The sequence below is a fragment of the Erinaceus europaeus genome, chromosome 3, assembly GCF_950295315.1.
Source record: "Erinaceus europaeus chromosome 3, mEriEur2.1, whole genome shotgun sequence".
NCBI classification, from domain to species: Eukaryota; Metazoa; Chordata; class Mammalia; order Eulipotyphla; family Erinaceidae; genus Erinaceus; species Erinaceus europaeus.
The window spans coordinates 34,331,574-34,358,267 of NC_080164.1; positions in this window are offsets into that span (position 1 = coordinate 34,331,574).

Genomic DNA, 26,694 nt, shown 5'->3' on the forward strand with positions numbered 1-26,694 from the left:
GTCTACAAGTTGATCTAGAAGACACTTCTGGTTTTCCAAATTCAGTTGTGCCACAATGAATATAAAGGATAAAGATGAAATTTTGACTCACTCTGTAATTGTAAAATGGTTCCACAGACGTCATCTGAGTCATCTGATTTACTTATAATCCATGTGGACTATATCCATCCCACTTTACAGACTAAAAACTGAGACTTAGAGAATTTGTGGTGACCACAGGGTAAGTTTAATATTTTTAGCTTCTTTTGCTTGTTTTTCACTCTACTATGCCATTGCAGTGAATATGGTTAATGTGGTTCCACCAGGAATGTAGACCAAAAGGAGACTAAGCTTGAGTTTATGCTATCAAATAATATATAACATTCTATCTCCCGGACACTCATCGTATAAAATACACGGCTAACTTCTATTATACATAGTACAATAAAGGATTTATCTACTCAGATTTTAACAAGTAGAGGGATAAAGAAATTATATTTTCTCAAGATAGAATAGATGTAGTGAAAATTTTAATTAAAGATATTTAGATTATATAGATAGTGATAAAATTATGTTTTAATCCCCTTTTGTTACTTTATTAGGGGTGTGTGTGTGTGTGTTTACCACTCTAGAGTTTCCTCATTTGTACAAAGAGGTATTGTTTCACAGTTAGCTTATAAATATAATTTCATTTATTTTAATTTCTTTATTATATTTATTATTAATTTATTGGATTGAAACAGCCAGTAATTGAGAGGAAAGGGGATGGTAGAGAGGGAGAGAGACTGAGAAACACCTTCAGCACTGCTTCACCACTTGCAAAACTTTCCCCTGCAGGTGGAAAAGTAGGTAGGGGCTCAAACCTGGGTCCTTGTGCATTGTAACATGTGTACTCAACCAGGTGCACCACCACCCACCCTCTATAAAGATCCTCTTCTGTAAGTTGCAGTTGACACTGGATATTTTTAAAGTCCTTACAGTCTTAAGCTAATTCATCTATCATTTCTAGAACCTAGTTGGTACGAATTATAATTTATAGAAAAGTTCAAGGCATTCTTAGAGGTTGGTTGCATAATTGTCAGGAGCATAGCTAAATGGTCTGGGCTCTAGATCAACCATTTTTGAATTGTGTGACCTTGGATGGATGAATTAGCCTTTCTATGCCTGTTTCCCAAACTCTAATTTGTAGCTAACCAAACTTATAACATTACTAATAAAAATAGTAGAATTGATAAATATCACTACTTGTAATTACTTCCAGGCCCTGATAAATTCTCTACATTAATGATTTGCACAATTACTGTTTCTTTTAATCCTTAGTGTGGTAGATTCTCTCATGGGGATCTCAAGAGGAGGGTCTATCTAGCCTACGGTTTTAGGATATATATATACAATTTAAGTCCAATAAAATGATGGATTTTTACAAATAACCTATGACTTAACACAAAGTCCCATAGTAATGTGAAACTATTATCATTTTCTGCATGTATTGTTCCTTTTATTTTATTTTATTCTATTTTTTGATAGAACAGTGAACAATTGAAGGGGGGTTAGATGGAGAGGAAGAGATAGAGACACTTGAAGCACTGCTTCATTATTAGTGAATTTCCTTCCACCCACCCAAGACTGGGATTTTTAACCTGGGTCCTTGTACCTTATGACATGTATGCTTAACCAGGTGTGCTGCCACCCCAAATCCTTTTCTGGTTTTAATTCCTTCTTGTTTTATTCATTCTTTCCTTCCTCAATAATGTTTGATGCAGTTGTTTCAAATCTTTTCCAGATTAGAATGGGAACATTGATTTAGTGTCATAGAACCATGCTAAGGGAAGTTTTAGTGGGTGTAAATATTGTCTCCCGGGCTAAGTAGAGGAAGATATGGAAAGCATCAAAGTAACCTTGAGAGGATGGTCAACATGCATGGGTCTTATGTCCTAGGAGTTACATACTGTCCTGAAGGGGAGTACTGACAGAAAATTCCTGTTGATTACTGATAACCAGTTGTTCAGGGAGTGACTGCTTGGCATATTTATTTAAAGTTTCTCTTGAAATGAATGTCCTTGCTTTTAATTCAGATCAATGTTTGCTCTTAATAAGACAAGTCTTCATTCCCTCCAAGATCAGATTAGAAATGTTTTTGCTCTCTAGTTCTTTGAGTACACAATGCAAAACTCATTTCAATTTGTCCCAGAACATCTGAGCACTTACAGAGAGCTCAGAAAACAAGAGGCACATTGTCATTTATAAAATAAACCCAGGATAGAGTGCCAGAAACAAACTGAGAAAAGGGGGCCAATGAGCATAGTGGCCTTTCCGTGGGAGAACCTGGGTCAGCCCAGGGCATCAGTACTGCCAGGAGCTTGGTGACTGTAGAAGGGTAGACCTCCACTGGAGTTTGAATTAGAAAATGCTTCAGAAAACACCACAGTTGAAAGAGCTGATGAAGTGGATGCTTGCAGGGCCTGGAGCAGACAACAGCTCAAAAGGCTGCATGTGCTGAAATACACATTGGTCAGAAAGTACCCAAGATCCTCTGTGAGTAGACTCTAGCTCCCAGACAGCTCCAGTAGTTAATCCTCAGATGGACTCCATAAAGGGTCACATATCCATGACACTGTGTTTTTCCATGGTTGTCAGCCCATCACAGAATCTGCTAAATAGAAAAGGTGAGCAAATTGCTGTCCTTTACTCAGATTTATTGAGCACTTAACATTTACAAGGAAAACATGAATGAGGACCAATGATAAGACTTGTAAGAGTTACTGTTGTTTTATTTTTTTTAATATCACTTTATTGATGAAATGCTAATTCACAGGGTTACTGTTACAGGGTTATGGTTGTATATCTAACCAATATATGGAATCACCCATATCTATCTTCCTCCTCCACCAAACCATCATCATCCTCCACTCTAAGGCACTGATTCTCCCACTTCCCTGGGCCCCATCCCCCACACTGAGTCTCTTTGTCTGTTAGGTGAGACCATAGTCCATTAAAATTTCTTCCTGTATTACCCCTTATTTTTGTGCCCTGAGTCTCATTTGTGAGTGAGATTATCTGGTATTTATCCTTCCTGTTATGATTTATTTCAATTCATGTGATCTTTCCAGTGTCATTCCTGCTATAGCAAAAACAATTTCACAATTTATCACTCCTAAGCATTATTCCATTGTGTATATATACACCACAACTTCTTTAAACATTCATCTGATATTAGACATTTGAGTTGCTTCAACTATAGAACTTCCTTTAGAAAATACTGCTGTGGCATGAAAGATTTCTGAATTTATGATGTTTGAGCAATTACTCTGCTTTTATCTGTTGCCTTCCATATCTCATGAATTATAAATTTATTCTATTCTGTTTTGTCCAGAAGTCTAGCTCAAAAGCTTCTTCCTGTAAATATAACCTTTTGACATATCTAAGAACACACAAAAGGTGTTCCAGTAAACTGTAGGCACTTACGTCATTGGAGTGACAACTTGCATTGCAATCATAGAGTACAAGCTGGTCTATCCAGCTTTTCTTGAATAAAGAAGTTTATCGTTACAGTTAGACACCTAGAACACTGAAAAGTATTGGGCATTTACCTAATTAATATTTGTTGAATTACTAAATGACTTCTCCTAAAGAGGCATTTTCAGAATGTGGGTTGTGTGTAATAAGACGCAGGTCAGTGGGAGTCAGGCGGTAGAGCAGCAGGTTAAGGGGCGTGGCGCAAAGCGCCAGGACTGGCATAAGGACAGGCATAAGGACCCGCGTAAGGACCGGTTAAAAATAGGCGTAAGGATCACAGTTCCAGCCCCCGGCTTCCCACCTGCAGGGGAGTCGCTTCAGAGGCGATGAAACAAGTCTGCAGGTATCTTTCTCTCCCCATCTCTGTCTTCCCCTCCTCTCTCCATTTCTCTCTGTTCTATCCAACAATGACAACATCAACAGCAACAACAATAAAGCAACATGGGCAACAAAATAAATAAATAAATATTTATAAAAAAATAAAAAGATGCAAGTCAGTTAAGAATGAAATGATATGAGGTCCATTACTTGGTTTCCATCATGTATTTTTGAAATATATATATATATATATACACTAATTTGGGATTTATTTTGGGGAGGTCTAACTTCACCAAAGAAATTTCTGCACATACATTAGAGCATGTGCTCCAGATATGACAGTGTATGTATTAGCTACAGGAGTGTGTTGAGGGTAACTTTTAATATCAGGAAAGTTGATTTAAGCTGTTAGTAAAGCTGTGTAGTGTCTAGAAAGAGAACAACAGCTCCTCCCGATCATTTAGTCACTGAAAGGAACATAACTGACTCACCAGTGGTCATTACTGAGCAAGAAACCACAAAGACAAGACAGAATAAAAATATTGATGATTGAGAAGAAAGAAAAACAAATAAATGATAAGACACTAATGAAGAAGCAGCACAGGTATCACAAAGTGAGCCAGATGCTGCTGAATTGATAGCACTGGGCCTTGCTGGAAAGTGAACCAGCTTCAGTGAGGGGATGAGGAACTAAGAGGTCACATGGATACTGCAGGATCTGAAAGGTGGACTTCACAAAAGATAGGAGCTGCCTGACTAACTCTCAACTTTAATGCCTGAATATTGTAGTAGGTGACTCTGTGTGGGTCTGACTATAATGCAGGTTTTTCTGTGACTCCAATAAAGGAAGAATAAATAGAAGTTGTATAACAAGATATAACTTATTCGAGTGGAGATTTGAGGTAGAGACATATCCTAGATTAGGATCCTAGATTAGGAGTCTATCATAATCTAAAGCAAGTGAGAAAATTGAAAAGTCAGAACTTTTGAAAGATGAGAGAAAACATCAAATCTCAGAGGCATTGATAAAGAGCCAAATTTTAGTTCTTTAGAGATATGAGATGTGAACATGAGCAGTGAGACTCCAGTCCCAAGTCTGAATGACTGAACTATTCATTTAAACTACTAGTGGGATGTTTATCTTCTTGCACATTTGACAGAAAATGCTTTATCTTTTTTTATGTATCATTGAAGACATGAAACAGGACATATTAGTGGGAACAGGACTACTCTGCAGAGGAAATATATATGTATGTATATGTGTGTGTGTGTGTGAATGTGTATAATTTTAATCTACTAGTTCCCTACTTCTAACAAATCATATTACATGTTCTAATTAGATATTTATATACATATGTAATGCATATTTTAAATATGTCAATATAATAACTATGCATTGGAGGTCATGTGGTGGCAAATATAATAGAGAACACATTGCCATGTACAAGGACCTGGGTTTGAGCCCTCAATCCCCTGCTGCAAAGGAGAAGCTTCAAGAGCTGTTCTGCTTCTCTCTGAGCCCCCCTTCTCCTTCTCTCTATCGCCTCTGTCTCTTACTCTCTATTTTAAAAAGGCTGCTGGGAGCAATAGATTCATACAAGCACTAAGCCCCAGAAATAGACCTGGTGATAAATAGCACAGTGGGTTAACAGCACATGGCGTGGAGCACAAGGACCAGCATAAGGATCCCGGTTCGAGCTCCTGGCTCCCCACCTCTAGGGAAGTCTCTCCACAGGCAATGAAGCAGGTCTGCTGGTGTCTATCTTTCTCTCCTCCTCTATGTCTTCCCCTCCTCTCTCCATTTCTCTTTGTTCTATCCCGCAATGACAACATCAATAACAATAACAGTAATAACTACAACAACAATAAAACAAGGGTAACACAAGGGAAAAATTAAAGGGGGCCCGGAAGTGGCACACCTGGTTGAGTGTACATGTTACAAGCAGAGGGACGCAAGTTCAAGCCCCATTCTCCACCTGCAGGGGGAAAGCTTCCCAAATGGTGAAGTAATGTTGCAAGTATCTCTCTGACTTTTTTTCTATCACTCCCTTCCCTTTCAATTTTTGGTTGTCTCTATCCAATAAATAAATAAATAAATAAATAAAGATAATTTAAAAATTCAAAAAAAATTAAAGAGGGTGGGGGGCAAATAGCATAATAGTTATGCAAATAGACTTGTGCCTGAGGGTCCAAAATCTTAGGTTCAATCACCCATCCCACCCACCATAAGCCAGAGCTAATCAGTGCTCTGGTAAAATAATAATAATAATATCGGGAGTCAGGCAGCGGTAGCACAGAGGGTTAAGCGCATGTGGCGCGAAGCTCAAGAACTCACGTAGGATCCTGGTTCAAGCCCCCGGATCCCCACCTGCAGGGGAGTCACTTCACAAGAGGTGAAGCAGGTCTGCAGGTGTCTGTCTTTTTCTTGCCCTCTCTGTCTTCCCCTACTCTCTCCATTTCTCTCTGTCTTAACGACGACGACATCAACAACAACAACAATAAAACAAGGGCAACAAAAGTGAAAATAAATAATAAAAATTTAAAATAATAATAACAATAACAATAATATTAATAAATAATAAAAGTAAAATAAGAAACATAATTTGATAGGAATTTGAATGAATAAGGTGAGTCTCCTTCAACTCTGTCATTATAGTTATATCAAAAGCCCAATATGACTCGAGGAGGATTAATATAAATTAATGAAAGCTTCTTCATTTGAATATTTTAATGTACTAGTTGAAGGTTTCTCTAACTTACAAAAGCTTCATGTCATATGAGTTTTACCTGAAGAATCTGGTTCCATGGCAGAGAATTCATTTTGTGAATAAATACTGTCATCTGTACCATGTTATTCCTGCTCATGGCTTAAAACTGAATGACGTTATAGAGAGCCTGACAAATAATCTTTGAAAGAGAAATAACAAAAAAAGATCTGTTCACAATTACTTTATTCAGTTAAGGAGAACTTTCCTTCACAGCTAATACAAAACATCCCAATTGTATATATTCTGTAGATTTTACTGCAGTCCACAAAAACTGCAATCATTTTTTAAAAACCTGATTACTCAGTAGATATGCAGAACACAAGCTGGTAATATAGGACATATGGTTTGGCCATGTTGAAGTCTGACCTCTTTGTAATTTTGCATTTGAAACCCTATCAGGTATTTTTGAGGCAGAACCAGAATATAATTAGCTTGCTATGGCTCTTCTTAGTTGCAATTATAGTTGAATCAGATAAGTGTGTCTGTTGGATGACAAGAAAAGGCAGCATTTACATATTAGAACTCCATGGTCAGAGCCTCAGGAAGAGAAATGCAGAGAGCAACACAGTGGGGGATGGCACCAGTCACCCTACCAACTTATTTGGAAATAGTGACTGTTTGGGGCTTCAGAGCACCATAAATAATAAAGCTCTCTTGAATGTCATCAATGTGATTTTTTAAATTTTTTTAAATTATTTATAAAAAAAAGAAAACATTGACAAAAACATAGGATAAAAAGGGTACAAGCTCACACAGTTCCCACCACCAGACCTCATATCCCATCCCATTCCCAGATAGCTTTCCTATTCTTTATCCCTCTGGGAGTATGGACCCAAGGTCATTGTGGGATGCAGAAGATGGAAGGTCTGGCTTCTGTAATTGCTTCCCCACTGAACATGGGAGTTGACTGGTCGATCCATACTCCCAGCCTGTTTCTCTCTTTCCCTAGTAGGGAAGAGCTCTGGGGAAGCAGAGCTCCAGGACACTTCTTCTTCTAGCGTTTGCCCTTCTTCCATAGCCAGTCAACAAGTCAGGTTGAAAGCTGTCAGGAGCTGCTTGTTGCTGGCTTTGAAAGTGACTGGGATCCATGTGGATTCAGTCGGCTAGGAATGATCATCAGTTTCCCCAATGAATGGGTACTCACAGGATGCACCACGAGAAGGTCGATCCAATGCATCCAGGACACTCAGCCTATGTATTAAAAAGACGAAGTCTATGATTTTAAAAGTTTGAGACATTCTATCAAATTTTCCCTCTCATATTAATTAAAAGGTGATTTGTCTGACTACAAATTGATAGGAGTGTACATAAACATCATTCCCACCACCAAAAGACTGTGTCCCATCCCATTCCCTCTTCTTTCCTCACCCCTCACTCCCTCCCCTCCCCCCCTCCCCCAATGAAGCTGAACATCCACCCTCTCCTTCAACACAGGGTTTTTACTTTGGTGCCCTACTACAAATTTAGTCAGGACCTGCTTTGAGTTTCCCTTTCTGTTATTCTTTCTCAACTTTTGTTTATGAGTGGGATCATCCCATACTCATCTTTTGCTGGGCTACGATGGGGGTGCTTCTTCTGGGGGCGCATACTCTCTTGGCTTAAGAGAACTTGAGTAGAGCCAGCCTGGACTGCTACTTAGTGACTGGAGAGAGATGACTCAGGAACCAAACACGTGGCAACACAATGCAATGTTTTTATTGATGAGAGATTCACGGCTTTTAAAGGACAGACCCGGAAGTGGCAAGTTGAAAACAGAAATGGCTTGGAAAGGGTAACACTGGTTTGTTTCTACTTTAGTCTTCCTTGCAGTTGGCTTTGTTTCACCAAAGATGTCCTTGAACTTTACGTGGGAAAGTGTTCCACCAATGTTTTTCTCTAAGTATTTGATAGGTTCTGGACTAAAATTCATACCCTTGATCCATTTGGAGTTGATTTTTCTTTCTAGTGAGATAAGTTGCTTCAGATTCATTCTTCTGCATGTTTCCACCCAGTTTTCCCAGTACCATATATTGAAGAGAGCTTCCGTTCTCCATTTAATACTTTGGGCTCCCTTATCAAAGATGAGATGTACATAGATGTGGGGGTTTAGATCTGGGCTTTCAGTTCTGTTCCACAGGTCTGTGTGCCTATTTTTGTTCCAGTACCAGGCTGTTTTGATGATGACGGCCTTATAATATAGTTTGAGATCTGGGAGTGTGATGCCTTCGTTTCTGTTTCTTTTCTTCAAGATTGTTTTGGCAATTCTAGGTGTTTTATGGTTCCAGATAAGTGCTTGTAGTGTTTGTTCTATTCTCTTAGAGAAGCTTGGTGGAGCTTTCATGGGTATTGCATTAAACTTGTATATGGCTCTTGGGAGAATATTTATTTTGATGATATTTATCCTTTCAATCCATGAGCATGTGATGTCTTTCATTTCCTCGTATCGTTTTCTATTTCCTTGAGTAGTGACTTGTAGTTTTTAGTATACATGTCTTTCACTTCATTGGTCAACTTTATTCCTAGATATTTTATTGATTTTACTGAAAAAGTGAATGGGAGTGATTTCTGTATGTTTTCTTCTCCAGATTAGTGTTTGTATAAAGAAATGCCACTATTTTCATACACTGATTTTGTAGCCTGACATCTTGCTATATTGCCTAATAACATCCAGTAGTTTTCTGCTGAATTCTTTTAGGTTTTTCTATGTATACTATCATATCATCTGCAAATAGTGAGAGCTTAACTTCTTCTTTTCCAATCTGTATTCCTTTGATTTCTTTCTCTTGCCTGATTGCTATGGCAAGAAGTTCCAATACTATGTTGAAGAGTAATGGTGATAGTTGCCAGCCCTGTCTAGTCCTCGATATGAAGGGGTATGCTTTCAGCTTCTGTACACTGAGTATGATGTTGGCTATAGGTTTGCTATATATGGACTCCACTATCTTCAGGAATTTCCCATCTATTCCCATTTCTCATAGTGTTTTTTAATTTTTTATATTTATTTACATATTTTGCCTTTTGTTACCCTTGCTGCTTTTCAGTGTTGCTGTAGTTATTATTGTTGTTATTGAAGTAATCATTGTTAGATAGGACAGAAAGAAATGGAGAGAGGAGGGGAAGACAGAGGGGGGGAGAGAAAGACACCTGCATACTTGCTTCACCATCTGGTCGAGGCTTTTTGTTGTTGGGAAGATTCTTAATAACTGTTTCGATTTCTTTGACTGTGATTGGTGCATTTAGGTTTTGCCGTTCTTCTTGGTTCAGTTTTGGAAGGGCATATGTTTCTATGTATTCTTCTATATTCTCTAGCTTGGTGGCGTATAGTTATTCATAGAAGTTTCATATGATTTTCTGATGTATGTACTGTCAGTTGTGATATATCCTCTGACCTTTACAATTCTATTTATTTGAGTCTTCTTCTTTTTTTTTTTCTTTACTGAGTCTGACTAGGAGTTTGTCAATCTTGTTTAATTTTTCAACGAACCAGCCTTTGGCTTCATTGATGTTTTGTATGGTTCTCTTGTTTTGATGTTTATTTCTGCTCTAATTTTAGTGATTTTTGTCCTTCTGGTTGCTTCAGACATCCTTTGTTCCTCTTCCTCTAAGTCCTTAATGTGTGCAGTAAGGTTGTTTATTTGAGCTTTTTCTTGTTGTTGAATATGTGAATGTATCGCTATGAGTTTCCCTCTCAGTACTGCTTTAACTGTGTCCCAAATATTTTGATAGCTTGTATCTTCATTTTTATTTGTTTCCAGGAACATCTGAATTTCTTGGTTCAGTGTCTCTCTGACCTAGCAGTTCTTAAGATGTACGTTACTTGCAAATTCTGTGACTTTTAGTAATTTTCTGTTTGTTGTTAAATGTTGGCTTTACTCCACTGAGAAATAGTCTGTGAAGATACTTGGGATGATTTCAGTGCTCTTGAATTTATTGATACTGTCTTTGTGGCCTAACATGTCCTTGAGGATAGGCTGTGTGGATTTGAAAAGAATGTGTATTCCAGTTTTGGGGGGTTGAAGAACTCTGAAAATGTCCAGGAGGTCTGGTCTGTCCATCCCTTCATTTAATTCTCTTGTTTCTTTGTTGATTCTCTGATTCACTGATCTAAGTGTAAGAGTGGGGTGTTAAAATCTCCCACTATTATTGTATTACTACTGCTGTATTTTTATAGTTCTTTCAGTAGGTGTTTGATGTATTTAGATGGTCCCTCATTGGGTGCATAGAGGTTAATAATTGTTAAATATTCTTGGTTGATTGATAATCTAATCATTATGTAATAGCCTTGCCTATCTTTTATTACTTTATTTAATTTACAGTCTATTGAGTCAGAGATGAGAATGGCTGTTCCTGCCCTTTTTTGTGGACCATTAGCCTGTATGATAGTTTTCCACCCTTTCACTTTAAGTCTGTGTTGTCTTGTCGGGTCAGATGGGATTCTTCCAAGCATCATATGGTTGGGTTGTATTTTCTGATCCATCCTCCCACTCTGCTCTTTTAATGGGTGAGTTTAGGCCATTGACATTTAATGATATTATGGATTGAATGTATTGTAGTGCCATTATTCAACAGATGCTTTATTTGCTCTGATATATGGCAAGTATTATGGTGATGTTCTTGTTTATGATAGGTCTTTTAAAACCTCTTTCAGTGAAGGGTTGGTGATGATTGCCTCCTTTAACTGTTGTCTGTCTGAGAAGGTTTTGATCCCTCCATCTAGTCTGAATGAAAGTCTGGCAGAATATATTATCCTTGGTTGAAATCCTTTTTCATTCAGGGCTTGATAGATATCTTGCCATTCTCTTCTGGCTTTTAGAGTTTGAGTGGAAAAGATTGCTGATAATCTTATGGGTTTTCCCCCGTATGTGACTTTTTGTTTATCTCTTGCAGCCTTTAGGATCCTTTCTTGTCGTGCTGCACTGCGGAGAAGAGAGAGGAGATTCAGAGCGAAGAGGGAACACAAATCTTTATTTGCGCTGGCACCTCAGAGTTGGGTGAGAGAGAAGCAGGTTGGGCCACGTGGAGGTAGCAAAAATGGCCGCCTCACGCAGTAACCTTTCCTGTGTCTAAACACCGAAGTGAAGAGCCAGCAAGAGAGTGAGGTGCCAAAGAAGAAGGGCTTTTATGGGAGTAGTTCTCACGGAATGGGAAGGGGGAGGAGTAACCATAGCACTCCAGGATAGGATAATAACTCTCGTGAGAATGGGAAGGAGGAGGAGTAACCAAAGCACTTCAACTATGGCAGGGAAATAGACAATGCCCTGAGGGCACAACATGGCGGAACAGGTGCTCCAAGAATGTCCCAACTCTCATGGGAACTAGCAATAGCCTGAGGGGACAACATGGCAGATGTGACTGCATCTGCACAATTTCCCAGCACTTTCTTTATCCTTATTTCTTTTCATTGTAACTATGATGTGTCTTGTTGTCTTCAGGTCTGGGTTGATTCTGTTTGGGACTCTCTGGGCCTCTTGAATCTTAATGTCCTTTGTGTTGTTTAGGTCTCAGAAGTTTTCTTTTATTATTTCCTCTAGAATATTTACTTCCCCTTCCTCTCTTTCTTCCTCTGGCAGGCCAATTATATGAATGGAATGTTACTTCTTTTGAGATCCTCCCATATGTCTCTGTTTTTTTTTCCAGTGTCTCTCAATCTCTTTTTGAGCTCTTTTACCTCTTTCTTAGTTTTCTCTAGCTCATCTTCTGACTAGCTAATTCTGTTTTTTGCTTCTGTTAGCCTGATTTTCCTTCCCTCACTTTCTTTTTTCAATTCAATTATAGTATTAGCTTATTCTGCTAATTGACCTTTTAGTTCAGCTATTTCAGCTTTCAGTTCTCTAATTACCTCAAGATAACTAGTATTTTCCTTTAGGGTCTCTTCTGTTGTTTCCCTAATTCTGATAGCCCCTTCCTCCATAGTAGTCTGCATTTCTGTGATTATTAGGTTTACTATTGCTTGCATACATTTCTTATCTATGGTTACTTGTGACTTATTTGGAATTTCTTCCTGGCTCCTGTCTTGATTCATTGTGGTTTTATTTACTCTTGATTTAACCATTTTTTCTTTCTTTAATATTTATTTATTTATTCCCTTTTGTTGCCCTTGTTGTTTTATTGTTGTAGTCCTTTCTGGATAGGACAGATAGAAATGGAGAGATGAGGAGAAGACAGAGAGGGGGAGAGAAAGATAGACACCTGCAGACCTGCTTCACTGCCTGTGAAGCAACTCCCCTGCAGGTGGGGAGCTGGGGGCTCAAACCAGGATCCTTGTGTGGGTTCTTGTGCTTTGTGCCATGTGCGCTTAACCTGCTGCACTACCACCCAACTCCCAATTTATCTATTTTTTTTATTGATGTGTTTTTTTTTCTGTTCTGTTTTTCTTCAGTTGTTGTATTTTCATTACAAGCCACATTATAATAAATACCTTTCTGATAAATGCAATCCCTTACTTCAAAGATTACAACAATAGTAACTGAAGCAAGGATTTATGCAGTTTAACTGATACCAGTTAGCCAAGCAACACCTCCAGTCCAAGAAAAAATAGCAACCAAATCCAAAAGATAGAGAAAGGAAAAAAGGGAAAGCAAGAATATACAATTATGCAAATCTACTGTCCACTGTAAATTCTAGGGATTAGGAAGAGGAGAAAGGGAAGTAGAGAAGACACACACTGAGAGTCCACTCTGAGTCAGGTTTCTTCCTCAAAATAATTCACAAACGAGTATCAGTGAATTCAGAAAGAAAAAGAAGGAAGGAAGAAATGAAGACAAGAACAAGAGGAAGAGTGAAAAAACTTCCTTTCACAATGGATAGGACACCCATTCACCTAGCAATGGAAAAAACAATGACAGTTAATTTTGTGTAACCTGAAGAAGAGGGGAGGGGCACACGTATATATAATAGTAATATTAGAATAGAGTGAAAAACCCTAACAGGCAGTCTGCAACTTGGACGGGTCCAGATTGGCTCAGCCAGCCTGAGCAAATACAGCCAATTGTAAGAAGTATCAAAAAAAAAAAGCAAGCAAGCAAACAAACAAACAAAAACCCTCCATGTAGTCTTTCCCAGGCAGGGATGAGGCTTTGATTGGTCAGATAATTTGTCAGGCAAATAAAGCTCCAGCCACTTAGAAAAAAATGAGAAGGACATCAAAAAGGAAAAGGATTGGAATAACTCCCTTGGTGAGCCAGGAATCTTGGTAAAGAAAAAATTTCAGTAGAAAGCTTGCTAGGAGCAGCTGTCCAGCCCCTGGGTTCTGGTTCTGAGTTGGGGGGGGAGGGGTGAGCTTTAGAAATAATCAAAATATTTCCTTTCATTTTCCTCCATTTTGTAACCCAAGTGTGAGTTATAGGACCCCTTTCTGGTGTCACACATAGGACCCCTTTTCACCCTCCTACTGATGGCCCAGTATCCTACCCTATCCAGTGAATTCTAGGTCACAAGCTGCTGCTTGTTGGTCACCAGCTCAACTTGTCTGTGCCCATCCCCCGCCAAGTGATTTTTTTTGTTTGTTTGTTTGTTTCAATGCTTCTATTTTGGGAGAAGTGTTTGGTTTATAGCAAGATTGAGGAGATTGGAGAATTCTCAAATAGTCCCCATACACACACATAGAGCTTTACTTATAATACATATCCACTAGCAGTGCTACATATGTGAGATCAAATGAGCTTTTATCAACACTCTGTTGTTATCCACAGTCCATAGTTTGTGGTAGGCTTCATTCTTAGTATTCATTCTGTCAGTTGGGCAAATATATAGAGACATAACTCTATCACGATATTGAACTGAATATTTCCACTGAGTTATGTGTGTTCTGTCCTCTACCTATCAGCCTTCCCATCCTCCAAACTCTGGCAAACATTGACATTTTTACTACTTCTATTATTTTTTTCTTTTCTAGAGTATTATATAGTTGGAATCAAGCAGTAGATAGCCTTTGAAAATTAGCTTCTTTTGCTTAGTGATGCATATTTGAATTTCCTCCCTGTATTTTCCTTATTTGATAGTGCTTTTATTTTTAGTATTGAGTGGTACTTTGAATGGAACACAACTCATGATTTGAATAGTGGACATTGGGATGTAATTAACATATGGCTGATGTCAGTCTGAGGAGCACACCATGGATTTATACAAACACAAAAAGGACTGTGCCTATAAGACAGTATAAAAGCAAGTGCTTTGTTCCCTTTTGGATCTTCTGCAACTAGGCATTCTCCTGTCCTCATTGATCTTCTTTTTGACTTAATCATGCCTGCTGTCTTGGGTAGCTAGCTGAAGGACCTGTGGCTGCCACCATTTATCTTGGCTAGACTTTTCCCTTTGCTTACTTTCATGATGATTTTTATGAATAAACTTCTTATTTGTTTAACCTAAGACAAATCTGTGTATCATATTCCTACAGCACTTCATAGTATGGATGTATTCAAGGTGACTTTTTCATTTAATAAATGAGTACATAAGCATTCAAATGTCAAATTACCCTTCCAAATATATAAGAAGTCCATGGAAGGTCCAGGAGTGGGAGGACCAGTCCTTCATCCACACCTCCTCTATGACCTCATTTCTGTAACTTTTAGGCACAAAGAAGTTAGGTTTACACTAAGAGATGCCATCACCAGATGGCTCACAAGCAGGGTGAACATAGTTAAGGGTCTAGTTCTTTCCAAGAATCATTCTATTCCTAAAGGGAGAGACATGAAATTGTGGGAGGAAATCCCTCTTAGTTTTACCTGTGTTGGCAGATTATCAGACTTCCAGAGCACCTTTGGACTATGTCATTTTTTATATTTATTTTCCATTTTGTTGCCCTTGTTTTTTCATTGTTATAGTAATTATTGTTGTTACAGCTGTCATTGTTGTTGGATAGGATGGAGAGAAATGGAGAGTAGAGGGGAAGACAGAGAGGTGGAGAGAAAGATAGATACCTACAGTCCTGCTTCACAGCCTGTGAAGTGACTCTCCTGCAGGTGGGGAGCTGGGCTTAAACCAGGATCCTCATGCCAGTCCTTGTGCTTTGCATCAAGTGCGCTTAATCTGCTGCACTACCTCCCGACTTCCTGGACTGTATCATTTACTCCAGAGGTATCTTCTAAATCATGTTGAATGCTCCTCTATTCTCAGACTATTAGTATTTAATTAATATAACACCTGCTCATCAGAGGCTCATTATTTAGGAAGAACCCAAGAGATGAGTCCTATCTGATGGCTCATGCTGATCATGCAGAACCTGAACTTCACACAGTCTTACTCTCCATACTGTCCTATGCATTTTTCTTTCTTTCTTTCTTTCTTTCTTTCTTTCTTTCTTTCTTTCTTTCTTTCTTTCTTTCTTTCTTTCTTTCTTTTTTGTTCCCAGAAGATGAAGTCCCTGTGCATGCAATTGAGCTCTGAGAGAAAAAAAGTTTGAAGGGTAGGGTGGTAGTGCACCTTTTTGAGCACATATGTTACAATGTACAAGGGCCTGGGTTAGAACCTCCGGTACCCACCTGTAGGGGGAAAGTTTTGTGAGTGATGAAGCAGGTCTACAAGAGTCTCTCTCTCTCTCTCTCTCTCTCTCTCTCTCTCTCCCTTCTCCATCCCCTTCCCTCTCAATTTCTGGCTGTTTTTTATCTTATAAAAATTTTTTAAAAATTAGAAAAAATATTTGTTTATAAGCTACTATTGCACAATATCATGTAGGCATTAAGCCCCAGCAATAACCCAGGTGGAAAAAAAACAAAATAAAAGCTATAGAAATCATTATGTAATTGGAAGTAAAGGTTTCAAAGAGAGGAAACACTGTTTTAAGTCTATTCACTTATTAAATTATTATTATTATTATTAGCATTATTATTATTATTGCTTCCATGGTTATCATTGGGGCTCTGTGCCAACACTAGGAATCCAGTGCTCCTAGTGGCATTTTTTTTTCATTCCACTGGATAGGACAGAGAGAAGCTGAGAGAGGAGAGGGAGATAGAAAGATAGAATCTGCAGAATGGCTTTGCTGCTTGTGAAGCTTCCACCTTGCAGTTGAGGAGGGACAGGTGCATGGGATCTGGACCCTTGCACATGTCCTTGTTTAAGTGAATGTAACTGGGTATGCCCACCACCTTCCTCCTAAGTTTTCAGATAGAAGAAGGCCTGTTATGTGTTTTAAATTCATGCAGAAGTTAGTAGTATAAGCATTATACCTTCCACCCTCAAAATTTTTCAGATTCCCTCACCAACCTGCTGATTCCAAATGTGCCACCAACAAGTGCTAAGTCAAACATGAGCATTGGGTTAGTATTTGAACTGGTGGGCACTCTTTTGGCCAGTGTTGATAAAGTTATACAGCTGTGTCTCCCAGCACAATGGACACTGTGGTGAATAAAGCCATGAGTTGGTATTTAGACAAATTGGACAGTATTTTCTAAACTTTCCATGCCATATGTCCACACAAGAATGGAATAATGAGTGCAGAGGCAGAAGCACTAGACTTCAACAAAAATAACATTTCCAAACCAGCAAAACTGCAAACACATGAAAGGCAAATGTTTCTAAACCAAATCCCCTTCCCAATCAGTTAGACTTATAATGAGAATAGCCATTATTTCCATTATTTCAGGAATTACTCATTTGTTTAGCATTCCTAGAAACAAGGGAGTCATTGTAAATTACTTTCTCAGATAAATGAGACTTTCTTTTTCAAATGCTGCTGATGTTTTTTTTCTTTCTGCCTTCCTAGACTCTCAATAAAAAGAAAAAGGTAAGAGAGATCACTGACTATATAATTGTCAGGGTCTCTAGTGTCTACTTAAATAAATGTTCAACTGAAATCTGCAAACAGGACTGCTTTAGTTAGTTCAGAGGGCCACAACAAAATAGCATAGACTTGGGGCTCAGCAAATGAGACCTAATTCATTATAACTGTTAGCTGAGTCCCACATGATAGAAAAAAGGAGAGAGAGAGAGAGAGGACTCTACCATCATTTTTTAAAATTTCTTTATGGGGGGATTAATGTTTTACATTCAACAGTGAATACAATAGTTTGTACATACATAACATTTCTCAGTTTTTCACATAAAAATACAACCCTCACTAGGTCCTCAGTCATCCTTTTTGGACTCCCCCCATCAAACCAAGTCTTTTACATTGGTGTGCTACACCAACTCTAGTTCAGGTTCTACTTGTGTATTCTCTTCTGCTATTGTTTTTTTAATTATATTTATTTATTTTCACTTTTGTTCCCTGTTTTGTTTTTTATTGTTGTTGTAGTTATTGTTGTTGTCATCGATATTGTCATTGTTGGATAGGACAGAGAGCAATAGAGAGAGGAGGGGAAGACAGAGAGAGAGGGAGAGAAAGATGGACACCTGCAGACCTGCTTCACCACCTGTGAAGCGACTCCCCTGCAGGTGGGGAGCCGGGGACTAGAATCGGAATCCTTATGCTGGTCCTTGTGCTTCACACCGTCTGCATTTAACCTGCTGCACTACCGCCAGACTCCCTTGATATTGTTTTTAAACTTCTGCCCAAAATTGGGATCATCCTTCTGTTTCTGGCTTATTTCACTTAACATGATTTCTTGAAGCTCCTTCAAGATGGGCTGAAAACTGTGACATCACAGTTTTTAATAGCTGAGTAATATTCCATTGTGTATATAGACCACAATTTACTCAGTCACTCATCTGTTGTTGGTAACCTGGGTTGCTTACAGGTTTTGACTATTACAAATTGTGCTGCTGATAATGTAGGTATACTCAAAATCTTTTTGGATAGGTGTGTTGTGTTCCTTAGGATATATCCTCAGGAGAGGAATTGCAGGATCATAGGGTAAGTCCATTTCTAGCATTCCTAGTGTTCTCCAGACTGTTCTTTACAGAGGGTGGACCGATTTACATCCCCACCAGCAGTGAAGGAGGATTTATCTGACCCCACAACCTCTCCAGTATTTGTTGCTGCTACCTTTTCTGATGTATGACATTCTCACAGGAATGAAGTGGTATCTCATTGTTGTCTTTATTTGCATTTCTCTGACAAAGACTTGGAGCATTTTTTAATGTGTTTCTCAGTCTTTTGATTTTCTTCTGTGGTGAATAATCTGTCCATGTCTTCTCCCCATTTATGAGTGGGGTCATTTGTTTTCTTGTTGTTGAGTTTGGTAATCTCTTTATATATTTTTGTTATTAGCATCTTGTTTGATGTATGAGTTGTAAAGATCTTCTCCCATTCTTTGAGGGGTCTCTCTCTTTGGGTATTGGTTTCTTTTGCTGTGCAGACATTTTTTAATTTGATGTAATCCCATAGGTTTATATTTGTTTAGTCTTCTTTGTAATTGAATTCATTTTTGTTTACTTTCTTTTTCTAACTTTTTATTTATGAAAAGGAAACATTGACAAAAACACAGGATAAGAGAAGTACAACTCCACACAATACCCACCACCAGAACACTGTATCCCATCCCCTTCCCTGATAGCTTTTTTATTTAAACCTCTGGAGTATGGACCCAAGGTCATTGTGGGATGCAGAAGGTGGAAGGTCTAGCTTCTGTAATTGCTTCCCCGCTGAACATGGGCATTGACACGTTGATCCATACTCCAACCCTGCCTCTCTCCCTAGTGGGGAAGAGCTCTGGGGAAGTGGAACTCCAGGACACATTTGTGGGGTTGTCTGTCCAATGAAGTCTGGACATTCTAAGGGCATTCCAAAGACAAGAGTAGGAGCTGTAGTGAATATATACATATGAAGTGTCCTGGACACAGTAAGCTCTGCAAGGCCTACCAGAAAAGAAATAATTTGACTGACTGACTGAAAGAAAAAAAAATGAATCAAGTAAGAAGTCAATGATTGAGTCTGGCCCCCTTTGTCAAAGATTAGATGTCCATAAGTGTGGGGGCTTACTTCTGGGCTCTCAATTCTATTCCACTGGTCAGTATGTCTATTCATGTTCAAGTACCATGCAGTTTTGATGACACTGGCCCTATATTACAATTTGAGATCTAGGAGTGTGATGCCTCCAGTTCTGTTCTTTCTTCTCAAGATTGTTTTGGCAATTATAGGTCTTTTCTGGTTCCAGATAAACATTTGTAGCAATTGTTCTATTCTCCTAAAAACTGTAGTTTGGATCTTGAAGGGGATAGCATTAAATTTGTAGATGGCTCAGGGCAGTATATTCATTTTGATGATGTTAATTCTTCCAACCTATGAACATGGAATACATTTAGACTTCTTTGTGTATTTTTCAATTTCCTTGAGTACTGACTCAGTTTGCAGTATACAAGTCTTTTACTTTTTTGGTTAGGTTTATTCCTACTTATTTTATTGTTTTTGTTGCTATACTAAAAGGAATTTATTTCTGGATTTCAACTTCTTCTAATGTAGTGTTTGCATAGAGGAATGCCACTGACTTTTGAATGTTAATTTTGTAGCCTAAAACCTTACTGTATTGCCTGATGATATCCAAAAGCTTCTTGCTGGGTTCCTTAAGTTTTTTCTGTGTATATTATTATATAATCTGCAAATAGGGAGAGTTTGACTTCTTTTCTTCCAATCTGTATGCCTTCAAGTCCTTGCTCCTGCCTGATTTCTATGGCAAGAACTTCCAACACTACGTTGAACAGTAATAGTGATAGTGGGCATCCCAGTCTAGTACCTGATCTGAGGGGGAATGCTTCCAGTTTTTCACCATTGAGTATAATGTTGGCTGTAGGTTTGATATATATAGACACCACTGTCTTCAGGAAATTTCCATCTATTCCCATTTCTGTAGTGTTTTGATCATAAAAGAATGCTGAGTTTTGTCAAAGGCTTTCTCTGCATATACTGATATGACCATGTGGTTTTTGGTCTTTCTTTTGTTGATGTGGTGGATGACGTCGATTGCTTTACATATACTAAAGCAACCTTGCATCCATAGGATAAACCCCACTTGGTCATGAGGAACAATCTTTTTAATATACTGCTGTATCTAGTTGACTAGAATTTTGTTCAATATTTTAGCATCTATATTCATCAGAGATATTGGTCTGTAGTTTTCTTTTTTGGTTGTGTCCCCATCTGCTTTTGGTATCAGGGTGATGTTGGCTTCATAGAAGCTGGAAGGGAGCATTCCAGTGTCTTCAATCTTCTGGAAGATTTTTAAAAATAGAGGTATTAACTCTTCCTTGAGGGTTTTGTAGAATTCATTTGTAAAACCATCTGGTTCAGGAATTTTATTCTTGGGAAGATTTTTGATAACTGTTTCAATTTCATTAGTTGTGATGGACCTGTTCATGTTATCCACTTCCTCTTTACTTAGTTTTGGTAGTTCATAGATATCTAGGTAATTGTCCATTTTTTTTCCCAGGTTCTCTAGCTTGGTGGCATATAGTTGTTCATAGAATCCTCACATGATATGTTGAATTTCTGCAGTGTCTGTTGTCATATCTCCTCTTTCATTTAGGATCTGATTTATTTAGTTCTTCTCCCCCCCCCCATTTTTTTTGTGAGTCTGGCTAAAGGTTTGTCGATTTTGTTCACTCTTTCAAAGAACATTTACTTTTCTTGATCTTTTGTATGGTTTCTTATATTCAATGTAACTGATTTCTGCACTAACTTTAGTTATTTCCATCCTTCTAGTTGGTTTAGGTTCCTTTGTTATTATAGGTCTTTAAAATGTGTGATCAGTCTATTATTTGTCTTTTCTCTTTTTTCCTAATATGTGCTTGTATGGCTATGAAATTCCCTCTCAGTACTGCCTTAGCTGTGTCCCAAATATTTTGATAGCTTGTGTCTTCATTTTCTTTGAACTCTCAAAACATTTTGATTCCTTCCTTTATTTCCTCTTTGACTCAGCAGTTGTTAAGTGGTGTATTGTTAAGCTTCCACATTTTGGGACTCTTACAAATCTTTTGTTGATTGTTTAGTGTTAGTTTAAATACACTGTGTTCTGAGAAGTTGATCGGGATAATTTCAATGCTCTAGAATTTGCTGATGCTGTCTTTGTGTCCTAACATATGGTCTATCCTTGAGAATGACCCATGTGGACTTGAGTAAAATGTGTATTCCAATTTATTGGGATGAATGACTCTGTAAATGTCTAATAGTTCTAGTTTATCTATCTCTTCATTTAGCTTCCTTATGTCTTTATGGATTTTATGCTTGGATGATCTGTCATGTTGATAAACTGGGGTGTTGAAGTCCTCTACTATGATTGTGTTGCTGTTAATATATTCTTGTAGCTCTTTCAATGATATTTGATGTATTTAGGTGGCTTCTCATTGGGTGCATAGATGTTAATTGTTAAGTCCTCTTGATTGACTGATCCTCTGAGCCATTATGTAGTTTATATCCCTATATTTTTAAATTTTATTTATTTTAAAGTCTATAATATCAGATATGAGAATAGCTGTTCCTGCCCCTTTTTTGTGGGCCATTGGCCTATATGATAGTTTTCCATCCTTTCACTTTGAGTATATGTTTGTCTTGTTGAGTTAGGTGGGTTTCCTGTTACAGCACATCATGGGTTGTGTTTTCTTATGCATCTTCCTACTCTGCACCTTTTCATAGGTTAATTAATGTCATTAAAATTTATTGATATCAAAGTTTGAAGATATTTTAAGGCCATTCTTATAGAGTTTTAGAGTGTTCCGATAGATGCCATATTTATGGTTGTTTGACTTTTTATAGGAGACCTTTCAGAACTTCTTTCAGGGAAGGCTTGGTGATAGTTGATTCTTTCAACTGTTGCTTGTCTGACAAGGTTTTTATGTCTCCATCTAGTCTGAATGAAAGTCTAGCAGCATACAGTAATCTTGGTTGAAAGCCTTTCTCATTGAGTATTTGATAGATATTTTGCCATTCTCTTCTGGCCTCTAGTGTTTGTGTGGAGAATTCTGCTGCTGATCTTATGGGTTTTCCTCTGTAGGTGACTCTTTGCTTTTCTCTTGCAGCCTTCAGGATCTTTTCTTTATCCTTCTTTGTTTCTTTCTTATAGAACAAATGGTATATTGTGTTTCTTGAATTTCAAGAGTTTATAATGCATTTTCACATGATATTACCAGATTCCAATGATTGTAAGAGGAAATTGGATAGTTACATTGGTCCCATTTTCACAGCATAGACTTCCACCCTGTCTAGAGTTGATACAAGGAAGATCAGCCAGAAAAGGCCATAGTTCATTCAGAGACTGGAAGATAGATAGTGGTTACTTATGGAGCAGAAAGAATACCAATTCAGCTTGAAGGAAGAATCAAGGACTATGTTTTAACATGAATAAAGAGAGAAAGGAGAGAGAAAAACAGGTAAAAATGGAAAATAAATAAGGAAGGGCTAGCAGGGGTGTTGGTAAGCTTCTGAATTCTGCTTATAAGACCTTCTGTTTTAATCATCACATTAGGTTCCCTTGTATTGCTTAACACTGTGGTCTATTTACATAATCATTGTTTTCATTGGTTTAATCCCCACAGGTCTGCATGCTTTTTCCTTTGCCCCACCCCCTATCCTACTTACTTCCTCTTCCTGACACTTCCGCCTCAGGAGATATAAAATGACTGGGCTTTCTAATGAAGAGAGATTAGATTAGATTGTTGAACTGCATCCCTGGTCATCAATAAAGATTTAACTGTGTTCCCAGCTCAGCCGTGAGTCCCTGGTCGTCTCTCTCCTGCCTGGGAGGCTAGCCCAACACAGGGGTTGGCGGGAAGGATGAAAGGAATGAAAAAGAGAAGAAAGAAAAAAGTGGGCCTAATAAATTAGACTTAGAGGTAGGGTAATGCGAGTTGAAACTTATAAGGAGGCAGTGTCAAGGTATCAAGCTTAAGAAAGAGCCTGGGAAACATCAGTCTCCATAGTTTTTTTTCAGCATTCTAAGAGCAATGGGAGACCATGGAGGGTCCTTTAGGGGAAAACTGACTCTGACTTATCTAAAACAACTAGCTCTCACAGCTGAGTAAAGTCTGGATTATATTATGAATAAAGGCTGGCACTCTTAAATTGGCTGTAATAAGAATTAAAACAAAAGACTGTGAGTACTTAGCCTGAATAGAGACTTGGGTGTGAAGTGGAAACCCTGGAGAGGGAGGAATGATAGAACTGATTTTTCATTAAAGGTTGGTGTGTGAGATAAGAAAATGTCAGAGAGAGAATTGAGAGGTAGTACAGCGGGTTAAGCGCATGTGGCTCAAAGCACAAGGACCAGTGTAAGGATCCCAGTTCGAGGCCCTGGCTCCCCACCTGCAGGGGAGTCACTTCACAGGTGGTTAAACAGGTCTGTAGGTGTCTATCTTTCTCTCCTCCTCTCTATCTTCCCCTCCTCTCTTCCTTTCTGTCTGTCTTATCCAACATCAGTAACAACAACAATAATAACAACAGAGGCAGCCAAAAGGAAATAAATAAATATTTTTAAAAAAGAAAAGAAAAAAAGAAAATGTCAGATAACTAACAAAATAGCTCAGCTGCATAGTTCACTTGCCTTGTTATATCCATCACCCAGCTTCCAGTCTGGCCACCCCTGCATTAGAGGAAACTTTTGATACTGTGGTATCTCTTTCTATCTCTTTTTCTCTGTCTATCAGAAAAACTTAGCCCACATATTGTTAATGTTGACACCTTTCTAACTGGGGAAGCAACACCAAGACACATTTTATTTTCCAAGATACATTTTCAATCAACTATGTCTAGTGACCACAGAGGCAAGTGAAAAAGAAATATTGTAAAAGTGAGAATTAGGATCCCTTGGGTATTGAATGAAATAGTGAATTTACATGTGAGTTCTAATTCATGATTTAATTAATTTCTTCACTTGCTTTACCAACAGAATTCCATTTCTAAAGAGCTGGGAATTTTATTTGTAGTTCTCACAAGAGTGGGCTGAGGAGATAGCACTCTGGTTATACAAATAGGTTTCATGTTTGAGGTTTTGAGGTCCCAGGTTCAATCCCCAGCACTACCATGAGTCAGATCTGATCAGTGCTCTGGTAAACAAAAACAAACAAATAATTAACACCAGGATAATTCCTTTCTTTTTTAAAAAATATTTATTTATTTATTCCCTTGTGTTGCCCTTGTTGTAGTTATTATTGTTGTTGATGTCATCATTGTTGGATAGGACAGAGAGAAGTGGAGAGAGGAGGGGAAGACAGAAGAGGAGAGAAAGATAGACACCTGCAGACCTGCTTCACCACTTGTGAAGCGACTACCCTGCAGCTGTGGAGGCAGGGGCTCGAACCTGGATCCATACACCTGTCCTTGCGCTTTGTGCTCTTAACCCGCTGCACTACTGTCGAACTCCCAATAATTCCCTTTTATGTGATAGCTATTCATATATTCCTTGTAAGCTAGATCTTCCCAGGCATATATGCCAGGCTAAAGGATGATTTAAATGTTAGTGGAACTAAGAAGCATTTATCTTTTTTTTTTCTACTAAAATTATTCTGGGTCCATTTTTGGCTTTTTTAAAAATCCTATCTTATTTCAGTTTTTATTTGATAGGACCGAAAGAAAATGAGGGGAAGGGGAAATATAGGATAAAGAGGGAGAAATAACAGTAGACAAGAAAGACCACTGATAAGAATTTACTAGGAAAGAGCAGTCCCCTCAGGAGGGCTTTGATTAATTTAAAAAACTTCTAAAATTTCCTGAAAATATTAACTAGGAAATATACTAGGGGGAAAGAGATACAGAGAGAGAGAGAGAAAGAGAGAGAGAGATAGAGAGAGAGAGATATTTCAGTTCTTGTCTGCTGGAAGAGCAGTACTGTGGAGTCAAATGAAAAAAGGAATGGACTTTGAAAGGAGACTGTTTAGTTTCAGTCTTACTTTCATTGTGTCCTGAGCTTGTATATGTCACACAATCTCTCTCTGAAATTCAGTTTCTATTATGTAAAATAGAAATGGTTACACAGAATTAAATTTTCTAAACCTGATGACTGACACATAATAAGCCATTCAATGCCTAATAAATCCTAAATCTTTAATGTGATTCACCTACATCTCATGTCAGTAGCATCTCCATCTGAAGGCTGAGTAACTCCTCGTGCAATCAATCACTGGGTGATTTCTAATTTTCTCAGAGCCAATAAAAAAGCAAAGCTCTTCCTCTTCCTCGGGGGTGGAAACTTCTCCAACTTAACCCAAGCCAAAAAAATAGATTTATTTTGGAAAGTTTCTCTAGAAATTCATCAGTCTATTGTTTTGGGGGATGAAGTTCAATTTGGTTTGAATTATAGCAGAGCAAAAAAAATACTGTAAATAAATAACTGAGGTACCCTTTAATTTCAGATCTGAGGGATCTTTCTACATGTGGTGCTGGATTTGTAAACAACGCCACCAATTTCCTGATAGAGTTTCAGAAAGAGCAGGACTTTTCTATTTGCCCCTGTATGAAATACAGGCATCACAGCAATAATCCCATAGTCAATAATCCCATAGTAAATAATCCCATGGCTTTCTTGGTGGTCAAAGAATGAACTGTTACTAGTTTTCAAGTCACAGTATCACAGTGACACTATAAAGGAATTTACAAAATTACAATCTATGAGCAACTGGGGCCACTGATTGAAGAAGCTATTTGGAACGTGAGTGACAGTCACCTATAGACCCTTTATTGCTATGAAAAGGGCTTCTCCATGAAGTTTTGGCAGAACCTGATAACCTGTTTTTTGTTGAAAGCAGTTTATCAAACCGCTCCCTTTCCAAGGTTTCTCTTGAACTTCCAGTGATAGAGAAGTGGCCAGCCTGGGTGGGGGTAGACTCTCATGAATATTTCCCTAGTTGATCCATTTGAAATTGTTCCTGTTTTAAAGATGAGAATTTCCAGGCACAGAATGTTGAAGTGACTTTCTTGCCTTGTCTGGGGCATGACAGCATGACCAGAGATGAATATCTCTCTGTCTCAAAATGGCTACAGTAAACAGTAAACATGCACCAGGACCTGAGAGCCCCCCCTCCCCCAAACTATTTACTTGTGCTCATGCTGACACCCTCTTGAAAAAATTAAAATTAACAAAGAGAAGGAGCAAGGAGAAGAACAAAATATAGAAAGAAGGATATCTATCGAAAACCTGTAAGAAAATGCCTATGTTCAAAGAAAATAAACCCAGTCTCTCATTCAAAGTAATGTTTTATTGTTTCTGAAATTCCATTTGTTGTCATTTCCAAATTCTAGACTTTTGTCCAAAAATCAGAAGCACTAACTTCA